The 15209-nt window shown below is 39.3% G+C and overlaps 1 protein-coding gene across 7 annotated transcripts in view; it reads right to left on the reverse strand.

The window, feature by feature from the left end:
* The window catches only part of SPATA45 (spermatogenesis associated 45), a 39414-nt gene that overhangs the window by 20067 nt on the left and 4138 nt on the right, over positions 1–15209 (reverse strand). The window contains exon 2 of one of the 7 annotated variants that reach the window (XM_044267160.1): positions 1547–1612. The exons of 5 other annotated variants lie outside the window; for them this stretch is intronic. The gene's annotated coding sequence lies outside the window, so the exon portion shown is untranslated. Of the gene's footprint in view, positions 1–1298; positions 1317–1546; positions 1613–15209 lie in introns of those variants that run through there. One more of the 7 variants, XM_044267162.1, reaches the window with a different exon arrangement.

The raw sequence follows: 15209 nt of genomic DNA on the forward strand, positions 1-15209 counted from the left end.
ACCAAAAAAACTCTTTATCCTTTTAACGTAGAGAAAACCAAATTTTAATTTTGTACCAACTTATTTTTGATTTTAAAAAGTACTCATTTTAGTCTTAGTCCTCACCACCCATAAAATTCCTTTCCAAGGATACCTTTTTCATAAACCTCTGGCAACTTTCTTTTTTACATTCAGATTTTGTCCTGAGGTTTCCATCTTAAAATAACTAGCCTCACTTCGGACAGAATTACTTTCTTCTCCCTCAGCTAAAATGTATTCCCATCCCTCTTATTTATTATTTTTTAAAAATTATTTTTATTAACATATAACGTATTATTTGCCCCAGGGGCACAAGTCTGTGAATCATCAGGCTTACACATTTCATAGCACTCACCATAGCACATACCCACCCCAATGTCCATCACCTAGCCACCCTCTCCCTCTTATTTATTTTAACCAAAAATACACATCTTACTTCTTTTGCATGGAGTATGTTTCTCTTGTTAGAATTTTTTAGCTCTTAGAAACCTTAATTTCTAGTGAAAGCTAATAAGTAAGCAATGATGAATTCTGTTACACCAGTACTTTTTTTAAGTTGGTTAACTAACATTTTGGTCCAGACTTATTTTGGGGTCCTCAACCTGACGGTTACTGATCTAAGTTCCTCAGGATACGAAACAGGCTTAGTAAGATTTGCTGTTTTTGCTACATATCTACAACCTCCAGGGCTATAGTTCTTAGACATAAGATATGCTGAAAGGTGGCACACTTGACCCTAGGATCCAAGGATCCCATTAGCTAAGCCTTTGGGTTTCTTAGAGCCGAAGTAATACTTAAAAGGAACATGCCACTGGATTTGGGGACCGTGTTTGACAGTTTATCTCACTGCACTGAAATTTTCTTGAGGTTGGCAGGTGACCTAGTGTCAGTTTAACCCATTCTGTGACCCACTTATCCTATCACTGGAGTCTTCTTGAGGTGCTTATAGCTCTAGCAGCCTTTAAATGGTTGACCCATGCCCACAGTTTTTGTGGTTTTTTGGCCTCTGAGATCCCCTCTAGCATTAGCCTTTATCTCCACCAAACAAGACAAACATGTGCACCTTAAAGTATTGGCAGTTACCCAGAGATAGATGTTTCTTCATCTTGACCACAAGAAGTGCCTGTGCACATACCATCAATTCCCATGGAACCTTGCTAAGGTTTTTACCTGGGGGGACCTACGGCCTGAAAGGTTAGGGCCTTGGCTCTGGGGAGACCTTTCTCCAGCTGAGTTGGGCTATAAACAAAACTGCTAGCTCTCCTGAGCTCTAGGCTGACCTGTCAGCTCTGTTGGCAGAGTAGCCAACTCAACTGGGCTCCAGCTGGCTCCAGGCATAATGCAAATTCACCAGCTCAGTTGGCTGCAGGCATAATCATGTCAGCTCAAGCTGACCTGCCCTGTAAAGGAAAGCCAATTAGACAGGGATCTTAAACACACAAAGAGCAGAGCTCAGAATCAACAGGGACTTATCCATAGCCCTTGGAAATGTGAGAAAGTCAACTCAAAGTATTCTTGGGTACCACACCTGTTTTTCTTGTTGTCTCCAGACGCTGCCACAAATTCACTTTGGATCCCATCACTGCCACCAAATCTGTTAATTATCAAATATTCAACTGAGGAAATTTTTGAAGGTATAACTGGCTTCATTTAATCGATTCATGAATCAGGCAGAGTCCCATTTAGCATATAGAGGGGAACTCCAAGGGTTACAGAAAAGGTAAAAGGCTTTTAAAGAGAGAGAAGGAGTTGAAAAAAGGAAACTATTAGCAAAGAATCCATTGTTTTAGGCAAGGTCACCCTCCTAAGTAAACTTCCTAGTGCTGACCAGGAAATTCCCCTGTTGACTGGTTAAAGATTCTGGAACATTGAAACTGCTGTCAGGTTAGGTATTAAGCCTTGGTTTACTGACTTGGGGACTTAACCTACGTAACACCATTTTGGGCCTGTGGTTTTCTTTTTAGCAATCCAGAAAAATAAAGCAAGCGGGAGCGAACGTAACTGGATGGGCAGATCAACCCCTGGTTATCATTTATGCTCCAACCCAATTCCTTGGGGGGAAAATGAAGAGCAATTATCCTTATATTACCAATCTTTACTAAATAAAAAAATGCAGCTCTAGAGGCAATGCAAAGTTCATCTATTCCTTCTCACCCGTTCTAAAACTTCCCCTATTTTTCTCATAAGGCTTGCAAAATTATTGGCCTTCAAAAACCAAAGCCTTTCTTGGGGAATTTACATTTTTTCTCCGTCCTTTCAAGATACGAATCTTACCTTGTATTTGCAATATAAATACCCAGGAGGCATCTGAAACAACGCCAACCCTAAGACTAAATGGGGGACAGGATTAGGGACCTTTAAAAGAACACGAAGTGCTCCACAGCTTCTATAAGATTACTTGTCAAGGACAAATATAAATCACGTGCCTTCTCTACAAATATTACCAGTAAAAAGCTTTAGCTATCCAAGCAGATAAACTTAACTTACAAATTAGTGAGTTTTGTATTGTTATACCTGTTTCATGCTCAAATTTTAAAATGGAAAGCTATAAAAACCTCAGTTTTATACATTATCAATATATTTTTCTACCTCCAGATAGTATTACCAAAATTAATTTTTAAGAGAGCTCTACTTGATTGGCCTAAAATTAAGCACTTACACATTCAAGCATTTCTAAATCTCAAAAAATACAATAGAAGCTAACCCGTTTTTCAAGTTCATATGATCTAGGAAAATTTTCAGTAAATAAAAGCTAAGTTTAAATTTGTTGGTTTAATTAATATAAGAAATACACACAGCCAACAGATACATGAAAACATGTTCAACATCACTCGTCATTAGTGAAATGCAAATCAAAACTAAAATGAGATACTACCTCACCTTATCAGAATGGCTCCAATCAAAAATATGAGAAACAAAAAGCGCTGGTGAGATGTGAAAGAAAAGACCCTTCATGTACTGTTGGTGGGAATGTAAACTGATGCAGCCACTGTGGAAAAAGTATGGAAGTTGGTCAAAAAATTAAAAATAGGGGCACCTGGGTGACGCAGTGGGTTAAGCCTCTGCCTTTGGCTTAGGTCATAATCCCAGGGTCCTGGGATCGAGCCCCCGCATCGGGTTCTCTGCTTCCTCCTCTCTCTCTCTCTCTGCCTGCCTCTCTGCCTACTTATGATCTCTGTCTGTCAAATAAATAAAATCTTTTTAAAAAAATTAAAGATAAAACCAACATGTGATCCAGGAATCACACTACTGGGTATTTACCCAAAGAAAATGAAAACACTAATTTGAAAATATATATGCACTCCTATGTTTACTGCAATATTATTTACGATAGCAAAGATATGGAAGCAACCCAAGTGTCCATCCATAGATGAATGGATAAAGAAGATGTGATACCTATGTTACATATATACAACGGAATATTAAATAACATACAATATATGTAGAATATTATTCAGCCATAAAAGGAATTTTTCTTGCCATTTGCAATGACATGGATGGACCTAGAGCGTATGACAGTGGAATAAGTCAGACAAAGACAAATATCTTATGAGTTCACTCATATGTGGAAGTTAAGAAACAAAACAAATGAACAAACAGAAAAAAAGAGACAAACAAAAACACAGACTCTTAAACACAGAAAACTGATGGTTACCAGAGGGAAGGTAAGTGGGGGGATGGGTGAAATCGGTGAAGGGGATTAGGGTACACTTACTGTGATGAGCACTGAGGAATATGTAGAATTGTCAACTCACTACATTGTACACCTGAAACTAATATAACATTTTATGTTAATTACACTTCGGTTAAAAAAGAGGGGAAAAGTATGATGCAGATGCTAAAAAATAGATATAGAGAGAGATGTGTCTTTTGAGTTATTGGCATTAAGTATGATACTTTTCTACTTCGGTTTACTAAAAGTCAAACAAGATCATGTTATCTTTGTTACCAAATTTGTCAGTAAAAAGTAAGTAACTTAAGATGATGGCTAACTGCTTTAATGTCTCATGAAATTTTCATAAGCCATCTAAGTATTATTATTAGTAAATAAATTTAAAAGATTAATATTTCCAGCAAGCAAATTCAAAGGATTCAAAGGATCCCAAATGATCAGTTGCTACTCTTGCTGCCTTTATGTAAATAATCAGGCCAAGTTTATTCAAAGTAGACTTATTTTGCAAACAGATTAGTCTTAATTTGGCTATCTTTTATAGAAATGACAGTATTTATAAAGAGAAAAATTATGTTTCAATAACAAAGCTTTGTGGATATTAGAAGCTATACTATTCATTATAAACAGGACTGGATCCTAAAGTCTTCTAGCTACAAATCTCCAAACTCACATTTCTAATTTTTCTCCTACCATCTTGTCTTAGAATCATTAAGAACTAAAACTGTGCTTTTCCCAAAGCCATGCAAACTGAAGTTGGACAACTTGACATACAAACTTCAAGGGAATCACCACAACAGTTCATGTATGGACAATCCTTGTTGCCCATTGATGTGAGGGCCACTCAGAGAAATGACCAGAGACATTCAAACTGCAAATAAGGAAAGTCTATCAGATTACCCATGTCTGCCCTCACTCCGTCTAGAAATGCTGCGGGGCGGACATCTAGAAATCCTCTCAACTGGCTACTCTCAGAACTCAGAGACTGGTTTAAAATTTACTCCAATCATTGACAGTTGCTTTTCTTTGCTCCCACAGAAATGCCTCTTACTTAATACCTGATTGTTGTTTGTACCATACAGGCCTAGCTTTGGGAGGCCGTCTGCAAGATAACCTCCTGAAATGAATTGAACTCAACTGACCTATTGTCAGGACTAAGAGGCTAGTTAGTTCGATGAGATGAAACAATCTACCAGTTCAACTTCTGGACAATGAAACTTCTTGGGGGAATTTCGAAGGAGGACTGTAGGGGAGTGAAACTTGCCAACCCAAACTGTGTCTCTTTAGCTCAACAGGGAGGAACTTGTAATCATGGGTGAAAAATGTCACTTCTATGTCTAACAAATCTGTTAAAAGAAAGCATTAGTAATTTTCTTCAGATAAATTAAGTTTACCCACTATAAGGGACCAACCTACTCTCAGGAGCAGGAGACAGGTCTAATGGGGGTATGGGTAATGTGCTTCAATTTGTTCTTTTCTATTTTTTTTTTAAAGATTTTATTTATTTGACAGAGAGAAATATCACAAGTAGGCAGAGCAGCAGATGGGGGGCGGGGGAAAGCAGGCTCCCTGCTGAGCAGAGAGCCCGATGCGATGCGGGGCTCAATCCTGGGACCTTGAGATCATGACCTGAACCAAAGGCAGAGGCTTAACCCACTGAGTCAACCAGGTGTCCCTGTTCTTTCTATTGTTTGTCCTTATTCTAATTTATGTTATTTCCTCCCTTTATCGATTTCTTGCCACTCAACTACTAACTCTCCACAACCACCAGCTCAGCATTTAATATGTGAAACTTCTAAGAAAGCCTTAGAGGAAGAAGCTGTTGAGGTTCAGGGCAGGCCACCCCAGGATGTGCTGCTTTGGCATGTGGATTAATTTGAGTTAAAAACAATCAAGACCTAAAAGGCACAGGAAGAACCTTTGACCTTCCCCCTGCCAACCTTACAAATAAAATGGCCAGTTACTTTATTTGGAAACAGCAGAGGAATTGCAATTCAGGGCAAGCAAGCTATGATGAACCCTAGGCAAGTGCAAAGAAACAAAGGGAAGGTTAACTTTTATTAGGTTTTAGAAGGAAATCGGGGAGGGTTGTTTTGAACAAAAGTTCATTGGAGAAGAAATAGAGTTTGGGGTTGTAGAGGTCTCTCACTGGCTGGAGGCAGTGATTAGCATGTTGTTGCTGGGGCACAGAGGGATCTTTCTTCTTTGTCTTAAAACCAAGAGATAAATACCTAGGTGGAAGATGTCCTCCCTTGTTAAGGTGACTCTTTTCTTCTTTTGTCCCTACTGGTTAGGCAGGCTGCAAGGATGTGAGAGAGCGCCCCACCCCTCCGCCACCCCCATGAGAGCTTCGAGACTCCATTTGAAATGAGATTTCCTTTTTTTTTTTTTTTCTTTTTTAAGATTTTATTTATTTATTTGAGAGAGAGAGAATGAGAAGGGGGCGGGTTAGAGGGAGAAGCAGACTCCCAGCTGAGCAGGAAGCCTGATGAGGGACTTGATCCCGGGACTCCAGGATCACAACCCAAGCTGAAGGCAGTCACTCAACCAACTGAGCCACCCAGGCGCCCTGAGGTTTCCTTTTTACTCATTTTCACACCCCTAACGTTCTAAAAGAATTTAGGTAGAGGACCTGCTCCAGAAAGGGAACAATCACCATTGACAACTACATTATAACATGGACTAGGTGTGGTAAAGAGAGAGGAGCATAGCTAAGTTTGTTTGTTAAAATTCCTGTGCCCCATTATTTCTGTATGGCCCAGAAAACATGTGTTCGCCAGATATTTGCTCTGTTTCATCTTCCTGTGAATTACTTCCTTTCTTTTGAATTACTAGACCCCTCCCCACTTCCCCTTAATTCAGGATGACACATATGCCTCAGTTTGTCTGTCTTTGAAATCTCTTGTGTTTACGTGGATTCCCCAGGTGTACATTAATTAATGTTTTCTCCTCTTAATCTGTCTTATGTTGTCTTAATATTTTACTATTCTGAACTAAGAAGATAAGGGGAAATTTTCCCCTCCCTGATAGCTACTCACTTCAAACCTTACCAAGGTCTTACTTCATTCCTACACGAAGGTTATAAGATAAAATACCAGGCATGCACAATCACGGCCAAATATGTGAAATTGAATTTAAAGCATGTTTAGGAGGGAAAGGGAAGATGGCGAAAGAACAGGGGACCGCGTTTCATCCGATCTCTTGAATTCAGCTAGTTATCTGTCATATCAGTCCGAACACCTGTGAACTCAACCGGATCTAAGAAAAGAATTGCTGCAATTCTATAAATAGAAAAGTGACCACTTTTTGCAAGGTAGGGGTGCAGAGAGGTGAATCGCAGGGGATATATCAGAAATTAAATGGCGGGAGGTGGGAGCCTCTGTAAGCCAGCTACTGGAAAGTGGTATAGCCCCAGAGTGCAAAATTGGAACTCTTGGAGGTCTGCTCCTGTGAGAGACGTCCCTGCCTGAAAGGTACTCCGGTAGCGAAGTGGGGAGGAATCCTCGGTGCGACAGTGTGGTCTTAGGATCCCCAGGGCCACAGAAAGAACAGGGGGGCCTGAGTGTCACAGAGTTCCCAAGCATTAGAGTGAGGAAACCGGCTACAATTAGTGAGGCCCACAGTGGCCTCTCAGCTAGGGGTGGCCATAAACCAGGTACTCAGACGTGATCAGGAGACCGCTCTCCAAGCAGGGGCCAGCAAGCAACAACCCCTGGGAGACCCTGCTCCTTCCAGAGGAGCAGCGCAGGTGTGTGTAGGATCAGGCAACAGCTTCCCAAGTAGAGGCCTTGTGACCCCCTGGGCCCCAGTAAGACCCTGCTCCCCTACCTGGGAGGATCCCTGCGGATATGCACCACAGGCCTGCGGCGTGGTCCACACAAAAGGGACTGACTGCCTTTCCCTGACGGGGCACTGAAGAGAGGGGGCAGCAATCATCCACTTCTGGGACTGGAGATGGGGTGCCACCACTTTCACTTTAAAAAAAAATCCTCTACAGCTGTGGGGGGGTGGGGGGTGGAAACCTTCAGGGAACAAAAGTCACATAGAGAAATCCAAGGCAGCCCAGCAAGGGGCAATGCAACTCCACCTAGGAAAAGACAACTGACAGTCAGTGCAGAAGGCGGGTCCTCCAGAAGACCAGCAGGTACATCAGGTGAAGATCCGTTTACTGATCACTCCGGACTGAAAAACTCCTGTGCTAGAGGAAAGTAGTAGGTGGAATTCAAGGGCTTTTTCTCATGAGTCTTTAGTCTTTCAGTTCAGTTCCTTTTTTTCCCTATTTAACTAGTTTCTTATTTTATCAATCGTTTTTAAGACTTTTTAAATTTTCATTGTTTACATTTACATTTTATAGATATACTCTTCATTTCTGGCTCCCTTTCACTGTATTTAATTATATGTAAATTAGACAAAGCTATATATAGATATGGAGATATATATATATATATATATATATATATATATATATATATATAAGTTTTTCTTTCTTTATAATTTTGAGATTTAGTGTCTTCTAACAAATAGACCAAAATACACTCAGGACAAAGTGGATCACCCTATTTTGTCCAACTGTGAGATTATATTCTCTCTTTTTTACTTTTTTTTTTTCCTTTCTTTTTTGGTTCTGACCTCTTCAGATTTGTCTAGTGTGTATTTCACTGGGGTTGTGGTTGATATTTTTGACTTTGTACTCTTTGTCATCCATTCTTGTCTGGACAAAATGATTAGAAGGAGACGTTGACAGCAAAGCAAAGAACCAGAGGTAATACTCTCTTCCAAAGATCTAACTGATATGGATATAAGTAAAATGTCAGAAACTGAATTCAGAATAACGATTATAAGGTTACTAGCTGGGCTTGAAAAAAGCATGGAATACACTAGAGAATCTCTTAGTGCAGAAATAATATCTAATCAAGCTGAAATTTGAAAATGCTTTAACTGAGATGCAGTCTAAAATGGATGGTCTAACAGTTAGGGTAAATGAGGCAGAAGAGAGAGTCACTGATACAGGAGACAAATTGATGAAAAGCAAGGAAGCTGAGGAAAAGAGAGGAAAAACAATTAATGGACCGTGAGGGGAGGCTTCAGGAAATCAGCAATACCATAAAATGAAACAATATTAGGAGGCACCTGGGTGGCTCAGTCATTGGGTGTCTACTTTGGCTCGGGTCATGATCCCAGGGTCTTGGGATCAAGCCCTACATTGGGCTCCCCACTCAGTGGGAAACCTGCTTCTCCCTCTCCAACTCTCCCTGCTTCTGTTCCCTCTCTCGCTGTGTTTCTCTCTGTCAAATAAATAAAATCTTTAAAAAACAAAAACAAACAAAAACAAAAAATAAAACAAAACAAAAACAGTATTAGAATTGGGTCCCAGAGGAAGAAGAAAGAAAGAGAGGGACACAAGGTATATTTGAGTAAATCATAGCTGAGAACTAACCTAATCTGCAGAAGGAAACAGGCATTCAAGTCCAGGAGGTACAGAGAGCTCCCCTCAAAATCAATAAAAATAGGTCAACACCTCAATAAATAACAGTGAAGCTTGCCAATTTCAGAGACAAAGAGAAAATCCTGAGGGTAGCCTGAAACAAGCCCAAGGGTAGGAACATTAGGCTGGCAGCAGACCTATCCACAGAGACCTGGCAGGCCAGAAAAGGCTGGTGAGATATATTCAGGATACTAAATTAGAAAAACATGCAGCTAAGAATACTTTATCCAGCAAGGCAGTCATTCAGAATGGGAGAGATTAAGAGCTTCCAGGACAAACAGAAACTAAAAGAATGTGTGATCACTAAACCAGCCCTGCAAGAAATATTAAAGGGGCTCCTGTAAACAAAGAGAGAGCCTAAAAGGAACATATACCACAAAGGAATAGAGACAATATACAGAAACAGTGACTTTAGAGATAGTGCAGTGGCACTAAATTTATATCTTTCAATAGTTATTCAGAATGTAAATGGGTTAAATGCTCCAATCAAAAGACACAGGGTATCAGACTGGATAAAAAAAGCAAGACCCATCAATATGCTGTCTATAAGAGACTCATTTTAGACCCAAAGTCACCTCCAGGTTGAAAAGTGAGGGGGGTGGAGGACAATTAATCATTTTAATGGACATCCAAGAAAAGCTGGGATAGCAATCCTTATATCAAACAAATTGGATTTTAAACCAAAGACTCTAGTAAGGATTGACCCCATACTTACAGGGTCTATCCAACAAGAAGATCTAACAATTATAAATATTTATGCTCCTAACTTGGGAGCAGCCAATTATATAAACCAATTAATAATAAAATTGAGGAAACACATTGATAATACAATAATATTGGAGACTTTAACACCCATTCACAGCAGTGGACAGATCATCTAAGCAGGAGATCAACAAGGAAAAAAGGGCTTTGAGTGACACACTGGACCAGATGGACTTCACAGATATATATATAGACCATTCCAATCTAAAGCAACAGAATACACATTCTTCTCAAGTGCACATGGAACATTCTCCAGAATAGATTGCATAGTGGGTCACAAATCAGGTCTCACCAAGTACCAAAGACTGGAATTATTCCCTGCATATTTTTAGACCACAATGCTCTGGAAATGGAACTCAATCCCAAGAGGAAATTTAGAAGGAACTCAAATACTTGGAGGTTAAAGAGCATCCTACTAAAGAATGAATGGGTCAACCAGGAAATTAAAGAAAAGTTTAAAAAAATTCATGTAAACAAATGAAAATGAAAACACAATTGTTCAAAACCTTCGGGATACAGCAAAGGCATTCCCAAGAGGGAAGTACACAGCAATACAAGCCTTTCTCAAAAAATTAGCAAAGTCTTAAATACACAAGCTAACCTCCACCTAAAGGAGCTGGAGAAAGAATAGTTAATAAAACCTAAACCTAGCAAGAGAAGAGAAATAATAAAGATTAGAGCAGAAATTAATGGAAGAGAAACCAAAAGAACAGTGGAACAGATCAATGAAACTAGAAGCTGATCCTTTGAAAGAATAAGATTGATAAATGCCTAACTAGACTTATCAAAAAGAAAGAAGGACCCAAATTAATAAAATCATGAATGAAAGAGGAGAGATCATGACTAACACCAAGAATATACAAACAATTTTAAGAACATTCTATGAGCAACTATATGCCAACAAAATAGGCAATCTGGAAGAAATGGATGCACTTCTAGAAGTTTATAAATTACCAAACGGAAACAGGAAGAAATAGAAAACCTGAACAGACCCATAACCAGCAAGGAAATTGAAGCAGTAATCAAATATCTCCAACAAATAAGAGCCAGGGCTGGGTGGCTTCCCAGGGGATTTCTACCAAACATTTAAAGAACTAAAACCTATTCTTCTGAAACTGTTAAAAAAAAAAGAAAGAAAGAAATGAAAAGAAAACGTCCAGACTCGTTCTATGAGACCAGCATTACCTTGAACCCAAAACCAGACAAAGACCCCACCAGAAAGGAGAATTACAGACCAATATCACCGATGAACATGGATGCCAAAATTTTCATGAAGATAATAGTCAATAGGATCCAACAGTACATTAAAAGGATTATTCACCATTACCAAGTGGAATTTATTCCTGGGCTGCAAAGGTGGTTCAATATTTGCAAATCAATCAACATGATACATCACATTAAGAAAAAAAAGGACAAGAACCCTAAGATCCTCTCAATTGATGCAGAAAAAGTATTTGACAAAATACAGCAATCTTTCTTGATTAAAACTCTCCACAGTACAGGGATAAAGGGAATATACCTCAGTATCATAAAAGCCATCTACAAAAAACCCACAGTGAATATCAATCTCAAAAGTGAAAACATGTGAGTTTTTCCCCTAAGGTCAGGGATGCCCTCTCACCACTGTTGTTCAACATAGTAGAAGTCCCAGTCTCAGCAATGAGACAACAAAAAGAAATAAAAGGCATTCAACGTGGCAAAAGAAGAAGTCAAAGTCTCTCTCTTTGCAGATGACATGATACTTTATGTGGAAAACCCCAAAGACTCCACCACAGAAGTGCTAGAAGTCATACAGGAATTCAGCAACACGGCAGGACATAAAATTAATACACAGAAAGCAGTTGCATTTTGGAGGGATGGGGTAACTGGATGATGGGCATTAAGGAGGGCACATGGTATGATGAGCACAGAGTGTTATACACAACTGATGAAATACTGAACACTACATCTGAAACTCATATTGTATGTTGGTTAATTGAATTTAAATTAAAAAAAAAAGAAATGAGTTGTATCCATATACACTAACAATAAAGAATCAGAACAGGGGCACCTGGGTGGCTCAGTTGGTTAAGCAACTGCCTTCGGCTCAGGTCACGGTCCCGGAGTTCCGGGATCGAGTCCCACATCAGGCTCCCAGCTCCATGGGGAGTCTGCTTCTCCCTCTGACCTTCCCGCCTGTCATGCTCTCTCTCTCAAAAAAAAAAAAAAAAAAAATTAAAAAAAAAAAAAGAATCAGAACGTTTCTATACACTAACACAGAAGAATCAGAAATTAAGGAGTCGATCCCATGTACATTTGCACCAAAAACTGTAAGATAACTAGGAATAAGCCTAACCAAAGAGGTAAAGGGTCTGTACTCTAGAAACTATAAAACACTTATGAAAGAAACTGAGGAAGACACAAAGAATGGAAAAACATTCCATGCTCATGGATTAGAAGAATAAATATTGTTCAAATGTCTTTGCTGCCCAGAGCAATATACACATTCAATGCAATTTCTATCAAAATACCATTGACATTTTTCACAGAACTGGAACAATTAGTCCTAAAATTTGTATGGAACTAGAAAGGACCCCAAATAGCTGGAGGACTGATGAAAAAGAAAAACAAACCTGGTGGCTTCACAATGCCTGACTTCAAGCTCTATTACAAAGCTGTGATCAACAAGACAGTATGGTACTGGACCAAAAACCAACAAGTAGATTCGTGGAACAGAACAGAATCCAGAAATGGACCCTCAACTCTATGGTCAACTAATCTACAACAAAGCAGGAAAGAACATCCAATGAAAAAAGGAGAGTCTCTTCAATAATTGGTGTTGGGAAAACTGGACAACCACATGTAGAAGAAACTGGACCATTTTCTTACACCATACACAAATAAATGCTCAAAATGGATGAAAGTCCTAAATGTGAGACAAGAATACATCAAAATCTTAGAGGAGAACACAGGCAGCAACCTCTTCAACCTCAGCCACAGCAACTTCTTGCTAGACATGTCTCCAAAGAAAAGGGAAACAAAAGCAAAAATGAACTATTGGAACTTCATCAAGATAAAAAGCTTTTGCACAGGAAAGGAAATAGTCCACAAAACTAAAAGGCAACCTATGAAATGGGAGAAGATATTTCAAACAACATTTCAGATAAAGAGCTAGTATTCAAGATCTATAAAGCACTTGGGATGCCTCTGTGGCTCAGTTGGTTAAGTGTCTGTCTTCAGCTTGGGTGGTGATCCCAGGATTCTGGGTTCAAGTCCCACATGTGGCTCCTTGCTTAGTGGGAAGCCTGCTCTCCCTCTGTCTGCCACTCTCCCTGCTGTGCTCTGTCTCTCATTCTCTCTCCTCTCTCTGACAAATAACTAAATAAATAAAAGCTTAAAAAAAAAAAAAAAAGAAAGGAAGGAAGGGAGAAAGAAAAAGAAAAGAAAATCATTAAATATCTATAAATCACTAATCAAACTCAACACCCAAAAACCAAATAACCCAGTCAGGAAATGGGCAGAAGACATGAACAGACACTTCTCCAAAGAAGACATAAAAATGACAGCAGACACATTGAAAAATTGCTCCACGTCACTTGCCATGAGGGAAATATAAATCAAAACCACAATGAGATACCACCTTAACCAGTTAGGATGGCTGAAATTAACAAGTCAGGCAACAACAAATGTTGGCAAGGATGCAGAGTAAGGGAAATCTTACACTGTTGATGGGAATGCAAGTCCATGCAGCCACTGTGGAAAACAGTACAGAGTTTCCTCGAGAAGTTAAAAATAGGGCTACCCTATAACCCAGAAACTGCACTGGTAGGCATTTACTCAAAAGATACAAATGTAGTGATCCCAAGGAGCACATGCACCCCAATGTTTATAGCAACAATGTCTGTCCACAATATCCAAACTGTGGAAAGAGCCCAGATGTCCAAGGACAGATGAATAGATAAAGAAGATGTGGTATATTCATACAATGGACTATTACTCAGCCATCAGAAAGGATGAATACTTACCCTTTACTTCAGTGTGGATGGAACTGGAGGGTATATGCTGAGTGAAATAAGTCAATCAGAGAAAGACAATTTATCATTTGGTTTCACTCATAAGTGGAATATAAGAAATAGTGTGGAGGATCATAGAGGAAGGGAGGGAAAACTGAGGGGGAAGTCATCAGAGAGGAAGAAAAACCACAAGAGACTCTTAACTATACGAAACAAACTGAGGGTTGCTGGAGGGGCGGTGTGGAGGGCGATGGGGTAACTGGGTGATGGGCATCAAGTAGGGCACATGATGTGATGAGTGCTGGGTGCTATATGCAACTGAGGAATTACTGAATGCAACATCTGAAACTAATGATGTACTACATGTTGGCTAATTAATTTTAAATAAAATAAAAATAAATAAATAAAATAAAGAGTGTTTATTTACATTTCAGAGGGAGAAAGGGCCTGATTTAACTTCTGATATAAATTAAATTTTACAATTTTGCAATAATGGAGCTGGCCATTTTCCTAGTAGTCACTGTCACCTAAAAGCATTTGTTGTGTTAGATGCCAGTGACTCTGTATGAAATGAACAGTTGTGCAGGAGTAAAAATTTTTCTGTAATATTCAAGTTTCTTTCATCTGGTCTAAAAATGAAATATACATGAGACAGATTAACAGGAGAAGAAAAAAAACCCCAAATTTTAATTATGTACACATGAAGGTAATGACATTGAGACCTAAGGAAATTGAAACCTACGGAAATGACCACAGCAAGAAGTTTTTATACTTCTTAGTCAAAGAGACAATAAATTTGTGAGGAGTAGACAGGAAAAAGAAAACTTATGGTCAGGAGCCTCAATTAGAAAGAAATTCTAAACAGAATGTGGGCTGAGGTGGTAAATGAGTAAAAAGTAACAGGGTTTGTTTATATGGCCTTCTTAGGCTCTAAATTCTATATTTCTGGTGATAAGGATTCCCTATCTCTCTACCTCCTGGTACGGCGAGGGTACCTTCCACAAAGGAGATTTATTTCCCAGTTTTCAAAGGGTCCTTGCACTGGCTGTTCCTTCAGTAGCTTTAATTCAAAGTAATCAACATGCCATTACGGCACATTTGGGGGGCAACCTGCCCTGGGCCCCTACACTGCCAAGTAAAAATTTTGTTTAGGTACTGATGGTGTTATAAAGTAAAATCCAGTCCCTGGCTTCAGGACGCTCAAATCTAGATAAGGGACAAAATATACAAAGAATAGCTAGGTAGCCACGAGGCAATGTTCCGTGAGTAGCTGCAAGGGTGT

The sequence above is a fragment of the Neovison vison genome, chromosome 10, assembly GCF_020171115.1.
Source record: "Neovison vison isolate M4711 chromosome 10, ASM_NN_V1, whole genome shotgun sequence".
Lineage (NCBI taxonomy): Eukaryota > Metazoa > Chordata > Mammalia > Carnivora > Mustelidae > Neogale > Neogale vison.